At 32.5% G+C, this 6,744-nt stretch overlaps 1 pseudogene; it reads left to right on the top strand.

Moving 5' to 3' along the window:
- Positions 1 to 2,915: 2,915 nt before the first annotated feature.
- The window catches only part of LOC135209326 (neuronal acetylcholine receptor subunit alpha-10-like), a 42,203-nt pseudogene continuing 38,374 nt past the window's right edge, over positions 2,916 to 6,744 (top strand).

Here is a 6,744-nt window from a genome sequence, read left to right on the forward strand (position 1 = left end):
TATCTCTAGGAGTTGTCTCAATGGCTCAACTTAAGAAACTCATCTTATCATCCCAAGTTGGAGTTAATTGTTTCTCTCTTATGTATAATAAACTTATTATGAATGGTCGATGGTCTTTTCCTCTTTCACCATACAAAGATGTACAGAAATTATATTAATTCAGTAATTATTCTTCTTTCACTGCTAAAATCACTCGAAAAAATATTCCGGAATACTGAATCAGAATTGTAATATTATAACACTGAATTGATTTAGCAGTCAAACGCCACATTCAGACAAAAGGCGAATAATCTAAACTAGAAAAACCTTCGTTATTGCCCAAAACATATTGGTCAAGACTGCTACGAAATTCATTAAACCCTTTATTATTCTATCTTTTATAAATATATACATATATGTATCTATAATATATATACACATGAGTCTGATCACATCACCGTGATTCATATAGGTATACACATTAAGCTACAAATGTCCTTTAATATCTAATTCGCTCTACCTCAGAAATTATTATCAATTAAAAATTCCCCTTCAGTTAAGATATGTGAAAATACATTAATTTGAGTTGGAGCGAATTAGACATTAAAGGACATTTATAGCTTAATTCGTATATATATATATATATATATATATATATATATATATATATATATATATATATATTTATTTATGGCTTAATTCGTATATAGATATATATATATATATATATATATATATATATATATATATATATATACATACTATATATATATATATATATATTTATTTATTTATGGCTTAATTCGTATATATATATAGATATATATATATATATATATATATATATATATATATATTTATTTATTTATGGCTTAATTCGTATATATATATATATATATATATATATATATATATATATATATATATATATATATTTATATATATATATATATATATATAGTATATCACACATATCCACAGGTGAAAAATAAGAGACGGTGTAGGTCCTGACCGGTTTCGGCTTTATTTTCAAGCCATTGACAAAGGACTGATACATATTATTAGAATTCACGAGTATATATACTACAAAGACAGTACTGACGAACATACACACAACCGTTTGAGACTGCAGATCCACCCACAGGCAGGTGTCAAGGTAGGAGTGGCTTTCAAAAATCATTAGACTAAAATTTACAATAAATTCTCAAGGGATACTACCGCTTAGGGTACAAGTCCACACCTGACAGGTGTCAGGGAGGCGGGTTGTGATAAAATGAATCACGTGCTCAAGTGATTATAATCATATATATATATATATATATATATATATATATATATATATATATATATATATATATGGAATGGTAAAAATGTTCTGTTACAACAGAATTACATCTAATAAAAGGAGCCCATAAAAACACCAAAATATGGAGAGAAAAATAAAATTACTATATTTCAGAGACTGCTGTCTCCCGCTTCAGGTAGATAAATATATATATTACATATATATATAAATATTTCCTTTTTGTAAATTATTCTCGTAAAAAAGATATTAAAAAGAATATGTCTTTTATTCTTGGGTGATACGCAAAAACGTTCAGAGACGTATCCTGAAATATCAGAGAGAGACTATATCTGCCAAAGGATATCGCCAGGTGCATATCAATAAATCCCTAGATCCCCAGGGTTTTCCCTGCGATCAACAGGACTTTCCTTTTACACTGGCTGTAATGCGGTGCAATAGATCGCTGATCTAGAATACGAATGAGAAATTGCAAACTACTGGAATATGCTTTAGATCTCCATAACTCACGCGAAAGACAATGTGTAGCTGCATATGTATCTAAAATTAAACTTAAGTCACCATTACAAACTAAATCCCTCTGCTATAAGGAACTGTTAGCTAAATCTCCATTAGGGCAGCGTAAGTGTGCCTGCTGAATGTGTAGAGAGAATAAAAATGTTATGCTGAGATGCATCGTTTGTGTTATGTGATCTCAGGAGGTCTGAAACAAAATGGGCAGAAAAACAGAGAGAAAAAAATGAATTATTAAAAAACAGTTAGCATAGGTGGAATGAAGAGTGGAATAGTTTTTCAAAGAATGACAAGGTAGTTAGGATATATGCAATGTTCATTAAAGACGTGCTTACATGGCAGACAAGGTATTTAAACAGAGGTGACTTTATATTCAAGCAGCAAGAGATTCCTTAATAGAAGGAGTTGATTGATACAGTACATCTATGAATCTTGTGTATATATAAATGTAGGGCTTATGTTATACAAGTTTTCTGCTCATATAACTCAACCTTTGGTCCTTGTAGTGACTGTCTTTTTAAGGATAAACTTGCAAAAAGAGACACCCCGACATACATACGTACACACATACACACATATATATGTGTATACATATATACGTATATACACATATATCATATATCTAAATAAATATATATGTGTGATTACATATATATATATATATATATATATATATATATATATATATATAGTATATATATATATATATATATATATATATATATATATAATCTATATGTGTGTAAAAAATAAACAATTCTTCTGCTAAAACAGGATACGTCTCAGTTATAAAAACAGGCCCATGAAAACACTCTGGTTTAAAGCTCAGGACACTATTTCGGTGGACTGACTCTCACCCTTATCAAGTAGTGAATGACAGAAGTTACTTTGGCGAAATACATAGTGGGAGATATGCCAATGTAACTTCGCCTGTCATTCACTTCTTGATAAGGGTGGGAGGCAGTCCACCGTAATATAGTCCTTGGCTTTAAGCCAGTGTTTCAATAGGTCTTTTATACTTTATATATATATATATATATATATATATATATATATATATATACATATATATATATATAAATTACGTTCCACCTCTCGCTCTCTTTCAGGAGGACTGGGTGACGAGCTGGAGTACCGCCTGACCCGATACCTGATGGCCAACTACGACCCTTCGTACGCCCTGCACGGAATTCTCGGAGGCCTTGTCGGTGGTCTTCTGTCTCTCCCTTCACAGCATCATTGATGTGGTGAGTATTTCGTCTCCTCCTTCTTTCTTTACTTCAGCTTTTCCATGAGTATTTCGTCTCTACCTCCTTCTTTCTTTACCTTCAGCTTTTCCCATGAGTATTTCGTCTCCACGGAATGAAAATGATTGAGACAGGTCTTTTGTCGTTTACGAAACTGTCGATCCCAAGAGAGGGACGCCAACTTGACCTCTGAGTGGTCGCCAGAATATTACTCGTCTTAATCATCACTTTACCACTATTGCTAGTCCTCTGGTCTAGAGGTTATTGTCGTGGCATGCCACACGGATGTCGCAGTGTCACGTCTCCCCTCAGGGCGATGAAAAATCACTGTCTGTCTCATGATCTATCACTGCTGCAGTGTGAGGTCTTCAGTGGGAGGTTGAAACCAACATTCTTGAGAAGACTGAATTTCAAGTCAATGGCCCCTTTGCTGTGCTTGTTCCAAGTGAATAGGTTTCATCTATGGAAATAATAACAATATCCTGATCCAAAAATAATTTATTACATTTAACAGACTTTGTCGAATGAATAAATACATTATCTTGGCGTCAGAAAGGACTCCACAGGAAGGTGGCAGACAGGATACGGAAACCTACTTATTACTGTTGGGAAAATAATATAAGTTATAGAGATTATCAAGTGATTCTATCATCACATAGAAATGTAACATTCTCAAAACCTGTGTGTTGTTCCCAGCCATCAAAATATATTGTTGGCAGTTGACATTTCAGATGACTGAATTTTATATATTTAGTATATGTAAAAGCACAGAGAACTCTCACTGACATATAACGTAAATCTTATATAAACTTATCCTGGCGTTTGTCAGCCGATGAATAACTCATACAAAGCCCAGCGCTTTTCAATGCAAAACTAAACAACAACGTGAATAACAAATACAATCCCGGTGGCAGCATCATATAACTAACTGCATTGGTTTGTATCTGTCAGGTCCATGACGAGGGTTCGAAACCCCCTCCCTCCCCCCTCCCAACACCCTGTCCCCCAGTGACCCCACCCAACTACCCAAAAATATTCTTTTTTAAATAACATTCCCCATGGTGAATCTTTTAAAAGGATTAGATTCCCAAAACCCGTGGCCGAATTGGGATTGAAAAAGAGGAAGAGATGTTAAAAAAAAAATGTTAAATATTATTTAAAAGTACGACAAATAAATCTTGAGATTATTGACGATTCCCCTAACGAACAGGAATCCAGACAACATGCAAACATAGAAATGGAATAAGCTCACAGCGTCTTTTTGCCAAAACATGAAAACCCTCTCTTCAAAGTCAGGCTCCTCCTCCTCCTCCTCCTCCTCCTCCTCCTCCTCTCTCTCTCTCATCTCTCTCATGTTTCATGATAGATCTCAAAACAAAAGTGGGGAGGGGGGGTGGGGGGGAGGGGGGGGGGGGGAGAGGATCTTGAAAGGCGACAAAGAAAAACAAAGTAAGAATGAAAAGCGCAACAAGAAAGGCGATACCTGAAAGCTTCGATTCTACAACACATTCAGACCGGAAAAAAAAGGTTCGGTACAAGACGACACCTCAAGCAAATACACAGACACACACAGATACATATATTATATATAGATATATTTAGTTTTATAATCGGATTATCACGTGATTTGTTTATCACACATCACCAAATAAATTAGAAAAAATACAAGACTGGTGTAAGACCTGACCGGTTTCGACTGTATTTCTAAAGCCATACGTTAATGGCTCAGAAATAAAGTCGAAACTGGCGAGTACCTACATTCAAGTCTTACTTTTTTCACTTCTGGGAATGTGATATAGTATATATATATATATATGTATATGTATATATATATATATATATATATATATATGTATGTATATATATATATATATATATATAATATATATATAGTATATATATATATTATATATATATATATACTGTATATATATATATATATATATATATATATATATATATATATATATATATGCAAATCTTATCATATCGCGTGATTCATATTAAACTACCTCGGAATAGATATATTTTCATACATGTTATCTGAAGAGGAATTTTTTCGATTGATGATAATAATCCTTTGATTCGATGCCACGAGACGACGAACTTATCATCAACTAAAAAATTCCCCTTCGGTTAACATATATGAAAATATGTTTTTTCCGAGGGTAGGTAGAGGCAATTGGATATTAAAAGGCATCTGTGGCTTACCGCGCGCGCACACCCACACACACCACACATACACACACACACACACACACACCAAACACCACACACACACACACACACACAATATATATATATATATATATATATATATATATATATTCAGTTGTATTCCACATAAGAAGATGAAAATGGTATATCTCAGAAAATGCCCAACAATTTTGTCCCCCAATGGACGAAATTGTTGGGCATTTTCTGAGACATAACATTTTTATTTTCCTGTGTGGAATACAACTGAACTACCATATCTTCGTGCCTAAAAAGAGTACCAGTACTATATATATATATATATATATATATATATATATATATATATATATATATATATACATATACATACTTATATATAAATATATATACACGTATGAGTGTGTGTTTATGTATGTATGTAAAAGCAAAATACATTTAGGAGAGGAAAATGGAAAATGTTGTTCTGACTGGCTTCGTCTATTCAAAAGTATACAATGGACTGGTACTTAGCAAGTGAAATTTACCTTTAAATACTGACTAGGATAAAAGCACAGATCAAACGAACATCCAAACACTTAAATTGTCGTTTACACCGATGACGATGCTAATTTTTCCTTTTTTTTTCCTTTTTTTCATTTGACCCGAAAGGTTATGCTGTTCATAAATCTTGTTTTCGCAGAACACCTGAACTCAGTTTTTTTCTGGAATGGAAAATAACAAAGGTTTGTTTTTCTGTATTGTCCTTTGGATCAGGCCTCACTACAATTAGAATCTGCACGCTTCACGAATTTCTTTTGAAACAAATGGATAAATTTTATACATTCCACTACTGATATTTATATTCTGGTTACACTTTCTGTTATTAAACTATACCCGAATATTTTTTTTATGGCATGCTGTTACAACAAACTAATTCTTTAGTCCCTGTCCAACAAATAGCATGGTTGTTACGTATTACTGCATTCATAGCTTATAAATTGTTTATGTTAGTCAATGTTCTTTTTCAATGATATACCAGTTTGACTAGCATGGCTTTTATCAAAAATACATCGTGCTTTCTCAAAAAAAAAATAAATACAAAAGTAAAAAAATTCTTTGCTATTATTACAGAAGTCTTTCCTCACTTTTTCTATAATAATATCCTGGTTCCTGAATGCCGTGTTAACATTAACAATACAATAATGGAGGGCTAAAATAAGCATCCACGCCCATCATAAATTTTATCGAAAACACCAATTCATTTCACCTATCAAAGATTATGTTACATTCTCATTACTCAGGTCAAGAATTTTTTTCGTCAACGCATCTAAACCATTAAACATTTCCTTAACAAAGGTGCTGTATGCTATTAAGTTTAGTGTATACAGAAAACCCACCAAGGTTTCCCCATATGTTCATTTTTTATTCGGGCAACATAAATAAATTTAAGATAACAGTTACATTTTGTTTATGTTAGCGATAATAATTTCACTCTATTAATTGGATAGCCATTAAAAACAACAGTCT

Source organism: Macrobrachium nipponense, chromosome 37 (assembly GCF_015104395.2).
Source record: "Macrobrachium nipponense isolate FS-2020 chromosome 37, ASM1510439v2, whole genome shotgun sequence".
NCBI lineage: Eukaryota > Metazoa > Arthropoda > Malacostraca > Decapoda > Palaemonidae > Macrobrachium > Macrobrachium nipponense.